The 20,709-nt window shown below is 44.0% G+C and overlaps 1 protein-coding gene and 1 pseudogene across 7 annotated transcripts in view; one reads left to right on the plus strand and one right to left on the minus strand.

The window, feature by feature from the left end:
* The window catches only part of LRCH2 (leucine rich repeats and calponin homology domain containing 2), a 134,572-nt gene that overhangs the window by 4,857 nt on the left and 109,006 nt on the right, over positions 1 to 20,709 (plus strand). The gene's annotated exons all lie outside the window — the stretch shown is intronic.
* LOC138847523 (UPF0690 protein C1orf52 pseudogene) lies at positions 6,890 to 7,604 on the minus strand (annotated as a pseudogene).

Raw genomic sequence — 20,709 nt, forward strand, 5'->3', positions numbered from 1 at the left:
TGTGGTGTCTATTTTGCTACTTAGGTGAAGGTCCTTGCTTTTTTTAATGAATTTAGTGGAATGAACTTGTGATTGTTATTTTGTCGCCTGATTCAAATATCTGCCTTACTTTGTGTAGTAAATGTCTTCTTGAAAATTTGAATGTGAAGTGCATTTTTGACATTTCACTCATTTTAATTGCTATAGTGAATTTGAGTTGTTGAAACCTAGTGGTAATTCATTTTATTCAATGATGGCTTCTATAACATGAGGAGTTGGCCCTTAATTTCCTTCTTTTGCAAGTTCATATTTTAAAATAAAACATTAGATGTTTTAAAATTGTTATTTTTAAACAATTAGAGGGTATGTTCACCATTAAAATATCATTTATGCAGTTCTTTATAAATTTACAAGCACTTTCATATATATTATCCTATTACATCCTAGTGATAACCCTGTGAGCTTGGCACAGTACATAGTAATTACTCCATGTGGTTGAGACAGGTTAAATGATTTACCGAAAGTTAAACTGTATGGCAGAGTGTGGGTTTTTCACTAGCACTATCCTAGTGTTGTTTCTACTATATCACATTCTGCCTTTATAATGATTATTAAGCACTAGAGCAATAAATGGTTTATTTATTATGAAAAATGCTTATTTAACTTAATAGGTTATCCAGTTTTTGTTTGTGGTATGTCCTGTTTTTGTATTGTATTTGTTATTTACATAGCGTTATGCCTTTCTGTCTGGTTTTTTTAGAATACAGTCATTAAGCAAGCATTTATTGAATTCCCAAATTTGGAAACTTGATTGTAGCCAACAAAAAAGAAAGACATGGTTCTTGTCCTTGAAGGATTTATAAAATAGTTGAATATATACAGTAATATGCCTAATAATTAGAAAAGAATTACATGATAATATATGACAATATTCAAAATAGTACTTCAATAAATTGCATAAATAAATGTTGTAGAATTGTGTCATAAGGATTTTTATTGGGGGTTGGGTTAAGTTAGTTTGGAAAAGCTATCTGAAAAGTTAGGTGTTTGCCGTGTTTAAGAACAAAAATGTGGGCTGGCGTCGCGGCTCACTAGGCTAATCCTCCACCTGTGGCTCTGGCACCCCGGGTTCTAGTCCCGGTCTGGGTGTTGGATTCTGTCTCGGTTGCTCCTCTTCCAGTCCAGCTCTCTGCTGTGGCCCGGGAGTGCAGTGGAGGATGGCCCAAGTGCTTGGGCCCTGCACCTGCATGGGAGACCAGGAGGAAGCACCTGGCTCCTGCCTTCGGATTGGTGCAGCGCACCGGCTGCAACACGCTGGCCGTAGCGGCCACTTGGGGGGTGAACCAACGGAAAAAGGAAGACCTTTCTCTCTCTCTCTCTCTCTCTCTCTCTCTCTCACTGTCTAACTCTGCCTGTCCAAAAAAAAAAAAAAAAAAAAAGAACAAAAGAGTGGGGGTCAGCATTGTGGCATAATGGGTAAAGCTGCTGCCCATAATTCCAACATCCCGGTATGGGCTCCAGTTCCTGTCCCAGCTGCTCCTCTTCTGATCCAGCTTCCTGCTAGTGGCCTGGGAAAAGCAATGGAAGATGGCTCAAGTGTTTGGATCCGTGCCACCCATATGGGAGACCTGAGTGAAGCTCCTAGCTTCTATCTGGTCTAGCCCTGGCCTTTGCAGCCATCTGGGAAGTGAACCAGTTGGATGGAAATTTGTTCTCTCTCTCTTTCTTTCTCTCTATAACTCTGACTTTTAAGTAAATAAATAAATCTTAAAAAAAAACTTCAAAAGTATGGTTGATTGGGATATTTTAGAATCAAGATTAGTAGAATGCTTTGCTTAAGGTTTAAAATTTCATATTTCAATTCAGATTATTTGTAATATAAACTCTAGAGCATTTTTTGGCATCAAAAACATAAAGGTAGATAAAATCCAGAACCTACCTTATTTTCTCTAAGTTTTGCTTTGAGGAAAATGGATAGTAGGCAGCTTTTGGTAAAGTTTCTTTGGTGTTTTTATTTCTTTATTTGCATTTCCGGTGATGCTAGGGACACTTTTCACAAATAAAAGTAATTGAAGGCTTAGAGCATATGGATGTGCTGGGAAGTGGTATTTTGTTTAAAGTCCGAGGCACACTGTGTAAGTTAGCAAAAGCGCGTATTGTTCTCTTTAGCCCAGCCCAACCCAGCCCAGGAATTCACTTTGAGTGGTGCTTGAACTATTCTCTTGGCCCCCATTCTATAGAGGCTACTTATCCTGACCTAGAAATGAAAATCTTGTTTCTCTCTACACTGTGGGTATATTTGGGTACTTCTTGAAGTATTTATAATACTCTTATAATCAGTTCTCTGAGAAGTTCCAGAAATGGTTGTATACTCTCTGATAGAAATACCTTACACCCCTGGGAACCATTTAATGTAATACAAGAAAACTGTATGTTTCTGTTTTATAACAATTTGTGTTTAGTCTCAATTTTAACTAGCATATTCAGTCTGGTAAAGGTTGAACTTTAACTTTTCATCTTTACTGTGGGGAGCGATCCGGACTAGACTGAGTTACTGGAATTAAGACTTATTCTATGCATCTGCTCTCCCACAATATGGCGCTGGGAGAGAAGTAAACAGCTTTTACACAGCTGCCTCCAGTTCGACCAGTAACCTGCAGGAGCTGATCCTGCTAGGACTTGCTCCTGATTGGAGAGCAGCGTACTCGGCGTGTGGGCAGCCGAGTTAGGATTGGCGGAGGAGGACTATAAAGGAGGAGAGAGACGGCATGCACCAGGAACATCTATGGGGAACATCTAAGGGGAACATCTAGCTGAAGGAACACCTGTGCAGCCCCCGAGAGAGCCGGCCGGTGGTGTGCCGCTCCCCTGCGGAAGTGGGGAATGTGGCCAGGGGGAACTGCCCTTCCACGGAGGTGGAAGGGATAGTAGCCAACCCAGGAAGAACCAGCAGCAAACCCGGGGAGGGCCGAGCAGACGAAAGAACAGCGCAGGGTCCTGTGTCGTTCCTCCACGAAGAGGGGGAGCGACATAATGGTGCCGTGACTCGGATATGAAGCCTAGGCAGGGTTCAGTGTTGCTCCTCCACGAAGAGGGGGAGCGACATAATGGTGCCATGACTCGGATAGGAAACCTAGGACAGATAGCAAACTTAGGAGGGAAGAAACGGGAAGAACTGGGAAAATACCGGAGAGAGAGACTAGCAAACAGCCTAGGGAAAAGCCGGACGAAAAAGGGTGCCGGAAGAAGCTATTGAAAGCCTAGGCATAGACTCAGATACGGACTACGGACTACGGGGGGGAAGCTGGGAGAAATCTCTAAGGTCGAAAGCGAAAGTGAAAGCTAGAACAAACAGACTCGGATGCAGACTGTGGGGAGAGGCCAGGAGAAATGAGGGAGGAGTATTGTTGGAGGAAAGCTTGGGGAAACATACCGGGTAGAGAAAAATGTTAGGGAAATTGAAGCCGCGGGGGGCAGGCCGAGGCGGATACGAAAGCCACTTTGGGATTCTCAAGTTAGCCCGGGAATGGGGGGCGAAAAGTTGAAACCAGAAGCTGAAACGTAAGCCAGATTGGGGTCCGTCTGATTAGCCCGGGGAGCAAAGGACGGGAAGCCAAACCGTGGGGCGGAGACGTAAGCTGGGTTGAATTCGCCAGGCTAGCCCGGGGAACTTAGATTGAATGCTAGTGGCGGACACGTAAGCTACGCTGTGTGACTCGCGGAAGCCACCGCGTGCAGAGAGAGCACGGGGCGTGAATAGATAGGGAACGGGGCTGGCGCGAGGCCGTGGTGCAGACGCGAAGGGCGTGGAGACCGCGGAGCGCGCGAAGCCAAGCCGCGCAGATGAGAGAGGCGCGGGCTGAAGCGGCTCAGAGCCGGCGAGGCGCCGAGAAGCAGCCTCGGGGCGGAGCCCGCCGGCGGGGCGCAGCCGGGAAGCCGCGGGGATAAGAATGAGAGCGGGAAGCTGCGGGGATAAGAGAAACAGAAGTTTAGAAGTAAAGTGAGAGAAATAGGAATGCTGGAAGATGGAAGTAAAATGGGAGAAATAGGAATGCCCGGAGATAGAGAAATAGAGAAATAGAAAGGCCTCCCCTCAACATGGCAATGAGAGAGCTTGGATTCGGTCTGCCTGATTAAGTGAGGCGATGAGCACCTGCGGGCAGCTAGCAGCTTATGCGCCGCAGGTCACCGAAGACAGGCACGAATTAACATCAGTAAGGCCTCCCCCACAATACGGCAATGAGAAGGCTTGGATTCGGTTTGCCTGATTGTTAGGGCTTGTAAGCCCCTGCAGGCAGAGCAGAGCATGCGCTGCAGGGCACCGAACACAGGCACGCATCAGCGCCTAAAAACCTCCTCATAACATGGCGAAGAGAGGACCCGGATTCGGTTTGCCTGATAGGACTTGTAAGAACCTGTGGCAACTCTAGCAAGCAGAGCAGAGTGTGTGCCACGGGGCACCGAAGACAGGCGCGTATCAACGCCAAAAATAAAAAGAAAGGGGGATCTGTGGGGAGCAATCCGGACTAGACTGAGTTACTGGAATTAAGACTTATTCTATGCATCTGCTCTCCCACAATATGGCGCTGGGAGAGAAGTAAACAGCTTTTACACAGCTGCCTCCAGTTCAACCAATAAACTGTAGGACTTGCTCCTGATTGGAGAGCAGCGTACTCGGCGTGTGGGCAGCCGAGTTAGGATTGGCGGAGGAGGACTATAAAGGAGGAGAGAGACGGCATGCACCAGGAACATCTATGGGGAACATCTAAGGGGAACATCTAGCTGAAGGAACACCTGTGCAGCCCCCGAGAGAGCCGGCCGGTGGTGTGCCGCTCCCCTGCGGAAGTGGGGAATGTGGCCAGGGGGAACTGCCCTTCCACGGAGGTGGAAGGGATAGTAGCCAACCCAGGAAGAACCAGCAGCAAACCCGGGGAGGGCCGAGCAGACGAAAGAACAGCGCAGGGTCCTGTGTCGTTCCTCCACGAAGAGGGGGAGCGACATAATGGTGCCGTGACTCGGATATGAAGCCTAGGCAGGGTTCAGTGTTGCTCCTCCACGAAGAGGGGGAGCGACACTTTACATTTCTCTTGTTGCAAATAAATAATAAATTCATAATCTTCTACTTACATAATACCAGTCAGCAGATTATAATAGATAATGTTCTAATGTATTTTTTAAAGATGGATTTATTTATTTGAAAGTCAAAGTTACAGAGAGAAGGAGAGGCGCAGAGAGAGAGGTCTTCCATCTGCTGGTTCACTCCCCAGTTGACTACCATGGCTGGAGCTGTGCTTATCCGTTGCCAGGAGCCAGAGCTGCTTCTGGGTCTCCCACGTGGGTTTTGGAGCCCAAGGACTTGGGCCATCTTCTACTGCTTTCTCAGGCCATAGCTGAGAGCTGGATTGGAAGTGGAGCAGCCGGGACTGGAACCAGGGCCAATATGGGATGCTGTCACTGCAGGCGGTGGCTTTACCCACTTACACCACAGTGCTAGCCCCTCTAATGTATTTTTGATAACATTTTTTAAAAGAAAACTTTTTTCTAAATAGGAAATTAAGCTCCATTGTATTTGTGAGTATTGTTGATTCTGTGTACTCCTTTATAATTTGTGACAAGTATTTTTCAGTGTAATATATTTTTTTTTGACTGGCAGAGTGGACAGTGAGAGAGAGAGACAGAGAGAAAGGTCTTCCTTTGCCGTTGGTTCACCCTCCAGTGGCTGCCGCGGCCGGCGTGCCGCGGCCGGCGTGCTGCAGCCGGCGCACCGCGCTGATCCGATGGCAGGAGCCAGGTGCTTCTCCTGGTCTCCCATGGGGTGCAGGGCCCAAGCACTTGGGCCATCCTCCACTGCCTTCCTGGGCCACAGCAGAGAGCTGGCCTGGAAGAGGGGCAACCAGGACAGAATCCGGCACCCCGACCGCGACTAGAACCCGGTGTGCCAGTGCCGCAAGGCGGAGGATTAGCCTATTGAGCTGCGACGCCGGCCTAATTTCAGTGTAATATTAAGGACTCAAAGTGACAAGAGATGGAAATAACTGTTGTAAATTTTCATTTGAACTCTGTAGAGACTAACCAATTCTAGAACAATAGTGAATTTGAATTTTACTAAAAATTGGCAGTTAATAATTATTTTCCTAAGAAACTCTTATGTGTAACCTAGAATTTTTTCATTCTTTTTTTTTCTCTTTAATAAACTTATTTTTAATAGGGAAATTGTATTATTAGGTACACAGTATAGAGTCATACAAATAATCAGGAACACAGGATTTTCACTACCTACGACAGAAGATATGGGGAAGAGATGGTAATTAATGTAGTCTCTATACAATAACTAAATTTTGATCAGTGGACAGGTGGTTTAATGTGATGGTTTTAGGGTTCAAGTATCCTGAGTTAAATTCCAAACTCATCAGTCATTGCCTGTGTAATCTTGTACAAGTTACTGAAAATCTCTTTATTATAAAGTATGGATACTAATACCTACTTTACTAGGTTGTTTGAGGATCAGATAACACATGGCACAAAGCACCTGGCACACAGGAGGCACTCCTTAAATGGTAATACTAATTACAATTTTTTTTTAAAGATTTACTTATTTATTTGAAGGGCAGAGTTACAGAGAGGCAGAGGCAGAGAAGAGAGAGAGTTTTCCATCCACTTGTTCACTCCCCAGTTGGCCACAAGGGCCAGAGCTGTACAAACACTGTTGAAAAGCACCCTGAAGGTTCACAGTACAATATATTTACTTTAAAAAATATATTCCTTTATAAAAGATCCATATAGAACATTGGCATGTTAACATGTGACAAAATTCTGAAAGCATGTCACCAATTCTGTGTTAGCAAGACTGCTTCCCAATGTTGTCAGTTTCACAATCACAGGTTACCATTTGAATTTTAAATACATACAAGTTTTAAATAAAAAATGAATTCCACAGTGGAAAGTTCTTGAGGCAATATGTATTAGTCCATTAACATATAGAGACATTGTGACATAATAATCCACCATATGGACTTAATCAGCCCAAAGACACATTTTAACAAGTGTAGCAGTCCAGAAATTCTTGTCATTTGTTGTTTTCTATGTTTTCTTCTTTGCTGGTTCTCCTGGTTCTACTTTGCACTTTTGAGAAGTATGCTCATCTTTTTCATCATCTGACTCCAACGTCTCCTCCCCTTCCGGTAGAAGCCTAGCTTTCTTAGCATTCTGCGGGGCATCATCGCCTTTGTCCTCATATATGTTAGACCATCGTATTACCATGTCCAGCTCTGGAGGCAGAGGTTTCTTCTCCGTTGTGTAGGTCTCTGGAAGGCGCACATAGTTTGACTTCCATATTTTGAACTCCTTTGGAGGCTCCTCGGGCGCCTTGACAACTTGCCTTTCCCAGTCTGTCTGCTTGTTGAGTGGATTGTAGAGAAAGGCCCAACGAGTCACACTCCGGAACAGTGCGTCAGGTCCTGGCAGCTGCTTCTCCACCTTATTCTTGCAGCCGCCCCCTGACTTCGCTGCATTCGGAGCCCTGTGATCCGTCTCATCCAGCTTGCTGTTGTCCTTCTCGCCAGAGGAGCCGAACTACTGCTCCTATAAACTGTGAAATAGCTCAGGTGGTCCTTCTCCGCTGCCATGATGGCGGTACACAACCACCCAGGACTTCACTGGAAGCTGGACACCTCCCTTTTTAAGGACTTATTTGAAAGAGTTACAAGATAGGTAGATGGGAGGTGGGGAGACAGAGAAAGGGATATCTTCCAACTGCTGGTTCACTCCCCAAATGGCCACAGGGGCTGGAGCTGAGCCCATCCGAAGACAGGAGCCAGGGGCTTCTTCCCGGTCTCCCATGCAGGTACAGAGGCCCCAGGACTTGGGCCATCCTCCACTGCTTTCCCAGGCCATAGCAAAGAGCTGGATCGGAAGTGGAGCAGCCAGGACTTGGACCAGTGCCCATAGGAATACCAGCGCTTCAGGTCGGGGCTTTAACCAACTTTGCCACAGTGCTGGCCCTTCCATTCCTTTTTTAATGAATATTTATTAATTATTTACTTGAAAAGCAGAGTAAGGGAGAGGGAGAGATAGAGAGGGAGATCTTCCATCCCCTGATTCATTCCCCAAAATGGCTGCAATAGCTGGGGCTAGGCCAGGCTGAAGCCAGGAGCCAGGGTGTTCATCCAGGTCTCCTACATTGGATTCAAGGCCCAAGCACTTGAACCATCTTCTGCTGCTTTCCCAGCCGCATTAGCAGGAAGGGAGCTGGTTCAGAACTTGAACTGGCTCCCACATGGGATGCCTACATTGCAGGTGGTGGCTTAACCTGCTATATCACAATGCTGACCGTGAATTTTTCCCTGTCTTAAATAGTCGTGCCATGGTATTGTGGCATAATGGGTTAAACCACTGTTTGATGGTTCCTGCTACCCATACTGGAGATTCAGGTGGAGCTCTTGGCTTTTGGCTTTGTCCTGGTCCAGTTCTGGACATGGCTGATATTTGGGAGGTGAACCAGTAGTTTCAAGATTTCTCACCCTGTCTCTTCCTCTATATCACTGTGTCTCTCTGATAAACAAATCTTAAAAAGTTGTGATAGGCAAATCTGTAATACTCAGAACTAATTGGTTGGGCATGTCTGTATTCAGTGGGGAATATTTGTGGGTGCTGGCTGTAGTGGATTAAAGCCCTGGTGTTCAGTGCTGGCATCCCATATGGGTTCCAGTTCAAGTCCTGGCTGTTCCACTTCTGATCTAGCTCCCTGCTAATGTACCTGGGAAAGTAATGGAGGATAGCTCAAGTGCTTCAGACCCTGCACCCACTTAGGAGACCCGGAAGAAACTCCTGGCTCCTGGTTTTGGCCTGGCCCAGGCCTGGTCATTGCAGCCATTTGGGGAGTGAACCAGTGGATGCAAGATCTCTCTCTCTCTGTCTCTTCCTCTGTCTGTAACTCTGCCTTTCAAATAAATAAAATAAGTCTTTAAAAAATGTGTGAATTAAAAATAGTGAATTGAACATAGGTAACTGTCTTTACCCTACCTTACTGAGTATGTAAGAATGGATTTGTTATATTGATTTTATGTAATAACTGTCATGGCACTGTTTTTTTACGATATCACAGTTAAATAAAATCAGAACTCACACACATACCTATTAGATTAGATAAAGGTTTTCACTGAGAGAGGGAGGAGGGTTGATTTTTCCTCCAGGAGTGATACCTGGCAGTGTCTAAAGACTTTTTTCCCCACAGTTTAGGGGATGCTACTGACATCAAGCATCCATCAATGAAAAGGGTATGCCATACAATAGGTTGACCTAGTCCAAAATGTCAGTGGTGCCAAAGGTTGAGAAACCCTGGGTTAGTGTGAGATAATGTTATAAGTGAAAACAAACTGTAGTGCATGTTCAAAGAGTGTGAAATGACATTTGGTTTTGGGAACATCAGAGGGAGCTTTGTAAAGAAGGTGGAAGAATGGCTTTCAAAGGGCAGGCATCAGATTTTGTTGTTACGCATACAGGGAGGAAACTACATGAATATTGGCATCTTTGAGTCTCCTCAAACTGCGTATATCAAGTCCTCAATTTTTTTTTCAATTTTTATTTATTTACTTTCATTTTATTTGAAAGGCAGAAAGACAGATACAGAGAGACATACAGGCAGAGATCCACTGGTTCACTTCCCAGATGGCCACAACTGCTGGGGCTGGGCCAGGATGAAGTCAGGAGCCCTTGATTCCTTCTGGTCTTCCATATGGATGGCAGTGGCCCAAGTACTAGGGCTGTCTTCAGCTGTGTTCTCCTTGCATTGGTACTTGGATATAGCTTAATACAAGCTTAACCTGCTGTGCCAGAACACTGACCCATGTCTACATGCCTGAACGTACTTTTTAAAAAACTTTTTTGTTTTTTGACGGAGAGAGATATCTTCCTTCCACTGGTTCATTTCCCAAATGGCCACAATGGCCAGGGCTGGGCCAGGTCAAGTCAGGAGCCCAAAGCTTCTCTGGGACTCCCACATGGGCGCAAGGGGCCCAAGGACCTGGGCCATCTTCTGCTGCCTTCCCAGGTACATCATCAACATGGAACTGGATTGGAAGTGGAGCAGCCAGATCTTGAACCGGTGCCCATATGGATTGCCAGCATTATGGGCAGAGGCTTAACCTGCTATGCCACAGTACTGGCCCCCTGTCTACACTTAAGAGTTTTAAAGTTTTATTATGGTGTTTAAGTTCCCAATCAATATGGAATAAGTTTTTTAAAAATATTTATTTATTTGAAAGACAGAGTGACACAAGGAAAGGGAAAGACAGAAAGAGGTCTTTCATCTGCTTGTTCATTCCCCAAGTGCCTGCAACAGCTGAGACTGGGCACAGCAGAATCCAGGAGCCAGGGACTCCATTCCTGTCTCCTGCATGGTTGTCAGGGAAACAAGTACTTTAACCCTTATGTGCTACCTCCCAGGATGTGCACTGGAAGGAAGATGGATTAGAACTCTCACTAGGCTAATCCTCCACTTGCGGTGCCGGCACACCCGGTTCTAGTCCCGGTCGGGGCGCCGGATTCTGTCCCGGTTGCTCCTCTTCTAGTCCAGCTCTCTGCTGTGGCCAGGGAGTGCAGTGGAGGATGGCCCAAGTCCTTGGGCCCTGCAGCCGCATGGGAGACCAGGAGAAGAACCTGGCTCCTGACTTTGGAACAACGCGGTGCACCGGCTGCAGCGCGCTGGCAGCAGCGGCCATTGAGGGGTGAACCAGTGGAAAAGGAAGACCTTTCTCTCTGTCTCTCTCTCTCTCATTGTCCACTCTGCCTGTCCAAAAAAAAAAAAAAAAAAAGAACTGGAAGTGGGACTTAATTCTAGGTGCATTCCAAGCTGCAGCTTAACCTACTGTGCCACAGTGCCGGCCCCTGGAATTAATTTTTATATATGTTATCAGGTAGAGCTCCAATTTCATGTTTGATACATGGATTTTTTCCCCACATCCATCCTTCCCTATTTTTTTTCTTTTATAACAGTTTATTGAGATAGAATCCATATACAAAAAGTTCACCCATTTAGACTGTTGTGTTTATTGGTTGTGTACCCATCAGAACAATCTGATTTTGGAATATTTTCATTATCCTGAAAAGAAACCCATGCCCATTAGTCCCTCCCTATTCTCCCTACCTGCCCATACCCCCACTACTCTATCTAGCCCTAGACAATCGCTCATCTATTTTTTTATATATAAGTTTGTCTGTTCTGGAAATTTCATGTATATGGATTCATACAATATAGTACCTTCTATGACTGACTTCATTCATTTACTATTATGTTTTCAAAGTTACCTCGTGTTGTAGCATGTGTGATTGCAGCATTCCCCTTTGTCTCTGAATAACATTCCATTATATATGTTGTTTCTTCGTAATTTGGTGGACAATTAGATTGTTTCCGTATTAAAAAATAACACTGCTATGAAAGTTCATATACAAGTTTTCATGTAAATGTGTCTATTTCTCGGGTATGTATGAAGGTACATATGGATGGGGCAGGCATGTGGTACAGTAGCTAATTTGCTCCTTGGGATGCCCACATTCCATAACAGATGCCTGGTTTGAGTCCTGGCTACTTCCTGTTTCCCTTCCAGCTTCCTGCTAATGGGCCTGGGAGGCAGCAGTTTATGGCTTAAGTACTTGATTATTGCCACTCGCTTGAAAGATCCAGATGGATGGAGTTCCTGGCTCCTGGCTTTGCCTTGGTCTAGCCCTGGCTGTTGCAGGCATTTAGGTAATAAACCAGGAGATGGCAGATCTGTTTTGTTATGTTTCTCTGTTTGCCTTTCAAAAAAAAAGGTTTAAGTTAATGGAAAATAGAATTTGAATAAAAATTTGTTTTGGTAAAAATAAAAATTGAAATCCATGCATAGTTTTTTCCCCCCTGTTACGCATTTTTTTCCATGAACTTTTTGAAGACCTCTTTTAAGTAAGAGTGGGATTTCTGGGGCATATGATATTTCTATATTTAACATTTTGAGAGAATGCCAAATTGTTTTCCAACCCCCAGTAACATTTGCTATTATCTTTTTGTTTACAGCTGTCCTAATGGGTGTCAAGTGGTGTCTCATTGTGATTTTGATTTGCATGTCCTTGAAGGCTAATGATGTTGAGCTTCTTTTTATGTGCTTATTGATCCACTGGTACATCTTTGTAAGAGAAATGTCTACTCAGGCCCTTTGCCCATTTTCTAATTGGGTTTTCTTTTCATTATTGAGTTGTAAAGGTTTTTTTTTTTTTTCTAACTGTGTATGCAAGTTTCTTATCAAATATGTGATTTACAAATATTTTTCCTGTTTTGTAAGTTGTTTACTTTGAGACACAGAATTTAAAAATTTTGACATAGCCCAGTTATTGTATTTTTGCTTCTGTTGTTTGCCCTTTTGGTGTTGTGAGGAGTCAGACGTGTTCAGGGGTAGTCAGGTTGGTACCACTGCAAAATGCTTGCTTCCCCAAAAGTTATCTTTAGCAAGGTCAAAAGCCCCTGCCCCACCCCTTGGTAGCTTCCAATTTTACCGTGAGAATAGCAAGGGAGTGGTGATTCTACCCTTCTGAGCTCCCAGTTTACTCTAAGACAAATTAGTTATCCCAGTCTTCTGATGGCTCTTTTGTTTAATCAAGAGCAAGCCAGACAGGGTAAAGATTACAGATCAGGTCTTTTGATGGGTTTTGTTCTTGCCTTGTAACTGTATGTCAAGCTGATAAGTTTTTTTCTTCCCCAAAATTGTACTTAAATACCCCAGTACCACCTCTCTTGGAGCCTCCCTACAGGTCACTCTGGCTGGAGGTCTCTGACTTAAATAAATCTTGCTTTTAAATACACCTTGCTTTTCTCTTTACCTTGTCCGCTTGGAAATTCTTCTTCCATGTGAGACAACCTTTTTTCAGCTGCCATTTCACCAGTAACAGTGTCTTATCTAAGAAATCATTGCATAGTGTTATGTAGATTTATCCTTATACGTTCTTCTGATTTTTAAAATATTAGCTGTTACATTTAGATCTGTTATCCATATTGACTTGATGATATGAAGTGAGGGTTCAAGTTCATTTATTTGCATGTGGTTATCTAGTTCTCCCAGCTTTATTTTTTATAAACATCATTCTGGTTTTTTTAAAAAATTAAATTAATCAATTAATTCGAAAGGAATGATATCGGAAATGACCCCCTAAATATATACAGAAATGTAGCCCCTTAGAGTTTTCCACTAGTCCCATCTGGGGTGCCACATATGCTATCGAAATTCGGGGTGCCAGACGATATCACCATATGCTTTTTAATAAATCCCCAACATTAATAAGCCCGAGAGGGTTCTTGCGTAATATTTAGAGAAGAATTTTAAATACTGGCGTAAATAAATGAGGCAGCATGGTACATTTTAGGCTTTTATTCAGTGAGAGAAATCATAGGAGAGAGAGAGCTTTATTATCTAAGAGAGAGAGGTAAATCTGGGTTCATACAGAGTACCAGGAACCAGCCACGTGGAAGAGCATCTAGGCCAGGAAGCCTGAGGCAGGTGGCCTGAAGGCCACGTGCCCTGGAGGCACAGGGCTACAGCCAGCCCCCATCCTGACAAGAGGCCAGGGAAGAAGAGGCGGACACAGCATGTCCCAGGCTTTTAACCCACTTCCAAAGGGGAGTGGTTAATTAACCTGATTGGCCGGTGGTCACTCAGATGTGGCCAGGTAGGGGCATGAGGTCACACAGGGATGTGGTGAAGGTATCAGATAGGGCGTGAGGTCACACAAGGGCGTGGCGAAGGCTTGGTCTTCCAGCTCACAAACCTAATCGATTTTAACCTGTATGCCTGCCTACTTCAGGAAGAATGAGCAAGACAGAAAGAGACAGGAAGGCAGGGAGACAGAGCTCAGTCCTCTTGTTCATTCTTCCATTGCCTACAGTGGTTGGGGCAGGGCTGGGCTGAGCAGAACCAGCAGATGGAAGATCTCTCTCTCTCTTTCAAAAAAAAAAAAGATTGCTTCTTAGGGGTGGGCCACATGCCATAGCAGGTTAAGCTGTCACTTAGGATGTCTTCATCATATATCTGAGTGCCAGTTCGAGTCCCTGCTACTCCGCTTCTGGTCCAGTTTCCTACTAATGTACCTGAGAGGCAGCAGATGATGAGTCAAGTGCTTGGACTTCTGCCACCAACTTGCTTGATCCAGATGGGGTTTTGGGTTCCTGGCTTTGGCCTGGCCTAGCCCTTGCTGTTGCAGGCATTTGGTGAGTGAACCAGTAAATAAAAGGAAGATCTCTTTCTCTTTACCACTCTGGGTGATTTTTTTTTTTTTGAGTTCTGTTAGGGAAAGAGGCTCAGAATAGAGGCAGCAGTGTATGAATTTACAGCCAGACCAAATTTATTCAGAAAAAATAATTCATAGAGGTGGGTGCCCAACTGCCAGCATGTACATGATGGAACACATGGCAGAAGGCCCCAACCCCCAGGTGCCCGGCCTTTTTATATTTTAGGAGAGCTAGGGATGGGGGTGGGGGTAGGGGGCAGCAGGCAGAGGTGAATTCCTGGAACTAGTCTTTCAAGTGTCCCAGCAACTGGTCTTTCAGGTGGCTGTGGGGAGTGGGGTATGAAGGCAGTAAGGTGTGAGACCCAATTAAGATTCAAGGGCAAGCAATAAATTCCAATATTTATCTATCTTTTGGGCAATGGGGGAGAATGGCTGAGGCTTATGTCTTTATTCCATCAGGTTCCTTTACAATTTCTCTTTGCTTTTCACCTGTGTGTTCTACTACTTCTCACATGTGTGTCCTGTTCTCCAGTCCTATTGGTATCTCATTGTCTTCCTGTTTTTTGCTTTTGTTAGTTTGCTATATTATTTTTAAAAAAGAATTCATACCATATTGTTGAAAGGTCACCACAAAACACTGGAGTCAGGGAGGTTTATTGTCGGGTGGGGGAAACCCGACAGGCTGCCTCCCCTTGTCCAAGAGAACAATAGCCTGTACTAGGAGAACAGCTCTTATATAGTTTTGCAGATGTAAGGAAGTGGGAGCAGCAAATCCTGTTAGGTTGGGAGTGGAGCTGACACTTGTGATAAGGGCGAGTAGGAGCTTAGAATTCCCCGGGTGGGAGGCGGAGGTACAGTGAGCCAGACAGTGAGAGCCAGAGCCGAGAACGTAGAAGAAAGGAGTTTTGGTTTTTCAGTAAGAGCTTTGGAAGTTAAGAGAGCTTGAGCCAGAAAACACGAGGTGTAAAGAGAAGATTTAGAACTGAGATAGGAGAAAGCCTGAACATAGGAGATTTTCTTCCACTTTTCCAAATGCTCACAGAAGTGGTAAAGATCCTATATGTCAGGATCAAACATTTTGTTAGGTGGCCATTTGGATTGGTTGTTTAGGTAGGAGACAACCGAGAGGAGGGTTGGACGAAACGTGGGTTGAGGAATTTCTCATGGCAATCTGTGACGTCGGACTGACTGATATCGGGCATTCCCAAGATCACAGCCTTCCAATGGGGAGGGTACTGGAACAGAGAGTGGGGGTTGTCACCCTCACACCCCCTGGAGCCTGAGGCCTAAAGCCCATGGAAAGGCGTAGAGCCCATGGGAAGCCATAAAGCCTGTGGAAAGACAGCAGGCCCATGGAAGGTGTAAAGCCCGTGGGAGGTTGTGGTACCTGGTGCCAGGACTTTGAGATGAAGTGGAGTGGAACCACAACCCATGGTAGAGGTGGCCGTGAGAGAATTCCCAGTTCTCTGTCTTACCTCTGAATTTTGGAGGGCTGGTGTGTGGATGGAGATGGCAGAGTATTCTGTGGTGAAGAAGGAAGGCCAGAGTTTTGTGGTTGGCAGAAGTCCAGGATCCCAAAGCAGCTCACATCCCTGATGGGAGAGCAGGGTTGATGGGAGAGCCTGGTCTTATGTTTCGGCACCAATGAAAGGTCATCACAAAACTGACCAAACACTGGAGTAAGGGATAAGGTTTATTGTCGGGTAGGGGAAACCTGACAGGCTGCCTCCTCATGCTCGAGAGAACAACTGCCTGTACCAGGAGAATAGGTCTTATATAGCTTTGCAGAGGTAAGGAAGTAGGAGCAGCAGATCTTGTTAGGGTGGGGGTGGAGCTGACACTTGTGATTGGGCATTTGGTCACCTGACTTCTAGTAAGCCAGGCTGGGCTTAGGAAGATGGTACCATTTTACTAACAGTTGTTGCTTTATAAGCAGATGTGGTTATTAAACTTTAATAATTTGGAAATCAGCTATATTTTTGTAATGTATCATTGGATATACTTTTTTAAATTAAAATTTTATTTTGTGTCTTTGAAAGGCAGAGAGAAAGATAAAAGGAGAAGTAGAGAGAGTGCGAGAGCAAGAGAGAGGTAAATATCTTCCATCTACTGGTTCATTCTCCAAATGCCCTACAACAGCTGAGAGTCAGGAACTCAATCCAGGTCTGCCACATTGGTGGCAGGGACCCAACCACTTGAGCTATCACCCACTGTTTCCCAGGGCATGTATTATCAGGAAGCTGGCATTGGTAGCAGAGTTTAGACTTGAACCTCAGGCACTCTGATATGGGATACAGGCATACCAAGTGGCATCTTAATTGCTCTGTAAAATGCCTGCCCCTAGGTATATTTCTTTTATGTTGACTACTCAATAACACTGAGTTGTACATAATGTTTTTAACATTAGATAATAGATTTGACTTTGACAATATTCACTTATAAAATGTTTTGGGAAATAGGGTCGACGTTGTGGTTGACAGGTAAAGCTACCGCCTGCATTGCTAGCATCCCATATGAGCAGCATCTCAGCTGCTCTACTTTGGATCCAGCTCCCTGCTGATGTGCCTGGGAAAGCATTAGATGGCCCAAATGCTTGGACCCCTGCACCCACCTGGGAGCCCCAGAAGAAGCTTGTGGCTCCTGGCTTTGGATCAGCCCAGTCCAGCCATTGTAGCCATTTGAGGAGTGAACCGGCAAATGGTAAATCTCTCTCTGTGTCTACCTCTCTCTCTCTCTAACTTTGCCTTTTAAATACATAAATCTTTATTTAAAATGTTTTTGGATTAGTATTTTTTAACAGATTCTATCTTTTCTTGAAAGACTTATTTATTTATTTGAAAGGCAGAGTTACAGAGAGGCAGAGGCAGAGAGAGAGAGAGAAGTCTTCCATCTGCTGGTTCACTCCCCAAATGGCTGCAATGACCGGAGCTAGGTCAATCCAAAGCCAGGAGCCAGGAGCTCCTTCGGGATCTCCCACATGGGTGCAGGGGCCCAAGGACTTGGGCCATCTTCCACTGCTTTCCCAGGAGCATTAACAAGGAGCTGGATTGGAAGTGGAGCAGCTGGGACTGGAACTGGCGCCCATATGGGATGCTGGCACTTCAAAGCGGCAGCTTTAGCCACTACACCACAGCGCCAACCTCAACAGATTCTATCTTGAAAGTCATATTTGTAGATGAAGTCCTGGAGATGCTAAGAGATAAATGTATATTGCATGATTAGATTTAGATTAGATTTAGTTTTTCCCAAATGTGCTTTAGCATGTCTTGGTCTTCTTATGTTGGTCTGCTGTCCTCCATTTGCCATGGGAAAAGTGAAGATCATGGATCCACTTACTACTTTTAAGTTGCAAAAGTTATCATCTTTAGTGAGATTGGATCTTAATAGCTTTCACAAACAATAGTTCTCTCTGCTCACTGCTTCTCTTCTACAAAGCCTTATCACTTAATGAGTTTTCTCACATTTATCTGTGAGAAAATTTTACCTAAAAGTCTTCTCATTGTAGTTTATTGAATATTTTTCAAATTTTTCTTTCTGAAGAGTTTTCTTTAGGTACTGTTCCACTAAGGAAAAGTATTTTATAACATGATTTTTAAGGACTGTTTAACAGTACAGTGTATGGATACACCATAATTTATTTAACCATTCCTCTATTGTCAGATGTTTGTGTTTATTATGCTACTGTTTATTATGGTACACAGCTGCGTGCATCTGTGTTCTTGGCTTCCTACCAGAGGAGGTGAAACTCCTTTGGGGCAGATAATGCATTCAGTGTTCAACTGGTGTTTGGTTCAATGCTTCATCTCTATGCTATAGTTGATAGTAGATGCTTGACAAATTTTTAAACTTAAAATTATGCGAGGGAGCATGACAATTTTATATACTGATTTCTTGTACTTTTTGTGTCACTGTAAACTGTAGAGGAATGGCTCTACGATGGAACCTTTGTATCATGCATATATAGGCCACATAGGCAAGGTTCAGCCACAATCTGTCTCAAGTCTTGGAGGAAAACCCTGTGATCCCTCCTGGCACATGGTAGAGCAGACTGGACTTGTGAAAAGCTGCCCCAAGGCTGTTTCTTATCCACTTATCTTGTGGAAGGCTGCTCCAAGGTTGTTTATTATTTTCTTATGATACATGAGACTTTTAGCTGTGCTGATAAAATTGCATAGCTACATTCTAGAGTTGACTCCTCAACAACAGATCAACTCACTGAGTGTGTTGTCTTGTATTTGGTCCCTCCACTTTGGTTTTGTCCTGTGGGACTAGGAACAGGGAGAGCTGATATCATACTGATCTGTGTTAGTAATACACTTTCTGAATCCATATGCTGCTACTGGCAGCTGCTGTCCAAGGGTCTGATTGACCACTTTACACAAACAATTGGATTTTTTTTATTAGATTGTGAAAATTTTCATTATTTCATCATTAGTCAATTTAGCATAAATTGCTTTTGATTTCAGGATCCAACATTTAGCACTTTGCTGTTAAACAGCTCAAGTAAAGCAGTCTTTGATCTCTACATACAGTATTTTAAAGGGCTCAGTATGCTGGCTGTAGAACAGTCTTACTCTGGGTAAATAAAAAATAAAGCCATTAGTTTTGTTTAGCGCTGTAGCTTGCACTTGGTGGTTGTTTTTTCTTTCTCTAAGAACTGCTTTTGTTTTAGAATATGAAGCAGAGTAGAGTTATCCTGGCTATTCAGTTTGATGCAGACAGTTCTCTTATTACAGTAGGCTTGCTTTTCTCTTGTAGTAAAATGGTACTAAGGTATCTTCAGTCATGCAGATGAAAAGTATACCATATAAACAGATCCATTTGATTTTCATTGGCTAGTTGACTTTGACCTAGGTGGAGAGATTATCAGAGTCAGATTAATCAGACATCAATTCAAATGTCCTAGACATGGTCAAGATTACATATTTTGTCATTGTTTACTTCATTAATCAAACCAATTGTAACAATTCAGATGTTACAGTTTTATTATTTTTGCCTTAAGAACATAATTTATGGGATGGGCATTGTGGCACAGCAGGTTAAGCTGCCACTTGAGATGCCCATATTTTACATCAGAGTACCTGATTTGAGACCCAGGTACTCTGTTTTCAATCCAGCTTCTGCTAATGTGCATGGGAGGCAGCAGATGATGGCCCAAGTCCTTTGGTTCCTGCCACCTGGATGGGAGAGATGAATGGAGTTCTTGGTTCCTGGTTCCTGGTTCCTGGCTCCTGGCTTTGACCTACCCTAGCCCTGGTTGTTACAGGCATGTGGGGAGTGAACCAGTGGATGGAAGATCTCTTTCTGTCTCATGTTGCCTTTCACATAACCAAATAAATACTTGATTAAAAAAAGGAAAATTGTTTATATGAATTCTTGATATTCATATTAAAAGTGGCATACTTTCATTCTAATTTGAATTTTAACAATGATAACATATTACCACGAATGATGACGTAATGTGACATAACACAGTGATAGATCTGTGGTAGCATACCAAGTTATACCCTCTTAAAAATAAAATATTGCCCGGCGCCGTGGCTCACTAGGCTAATCTTCTGCCTTGCGGCGCCGGCACACCGGGGTCTGGTCCCGGTCGGGGCGCCAGATTCTGTCCCGGTTGCCCCTCTTCCAGGCCAGCTCTCTGTTGTGGCCCAGGAGTGCAGTGGAGGATGGCCCAAGTGCTTGGGCCCTGCACCTGCATGGGAGACCAGGAGAAGTACCTGGCTCCTGCCATCGGATCAGCGCGGTGTGCCGACCGCGGCGGCCATTGGAGGGTGAACCAACGGCAAAAGGAAGACCTTTCTCTCTGTCTCTCTCTCTCTCTCACTGTCCACTCTGCCTGTCAAAAAAATAAAAATAAAAAAAATAAAATGTTTACATATAATACTAATTTATAGTTAGTCTATAACTGTATATAATTCTTTTTTTAAAAAAGCTTTATTTTCCATGAACTTTTTAAAAAAAGATTTATTTTACTTATTTGAAAGGCAGAGTGACACAGGGAGAGAGAGAGAGAGAAACTCTCATCTGCTGGTTCACTACCTAAATGGCCACAAGAGGCAGATCTGGGCCAGGCCAAAGCCAGGAGTCTGTCACACCATCTGGGTCTCCCATGGAAGTGAAAGGGGCTCAAGTACTTGGGCCATCTTCCACTGCCTTCCCAAGCACATTAGCAGGGAGTTGGATTAGAAATGGAGCAGCCAGGACTCAAACTCAGGCATCAGCTTAGCCTCCTGTGCCATAACATCAGATGCTGCATGTATCATTCTTATGAATGGCATATATATATGGTTAGAATTCAGTTTTCCTTGTGAAGTATAGTATCTGTAAAGTAGTATACTGTTTATTTTTTTTTAAACAAAGCAATGCTTGCTTATTTTAGAAAATTTGGAAAGTAAAACCATAGAAAAACAAATCATGTCTTCCACCAACCTTGAATAAATATAAATATTTATACTCCCACACTCATCCCTTTGC

Source organism: Oryctolagus cuniculus, chromosome X, assembly GCF_051225735.1.
Source record: "Oryctolagus cuniculus isolate XC-2025 breed Fujian yellow rabbit chromosome X, ASM5122573v1, whole genome shotgun sequence".
Taxonomy (NCBI): domain Eukaryota; kingdom Metazoa; phylum Chordata; class Mammalia; order Lagomorpha; family Leporidae; genus Oryctolagus; species Oryctolagus cuniculus.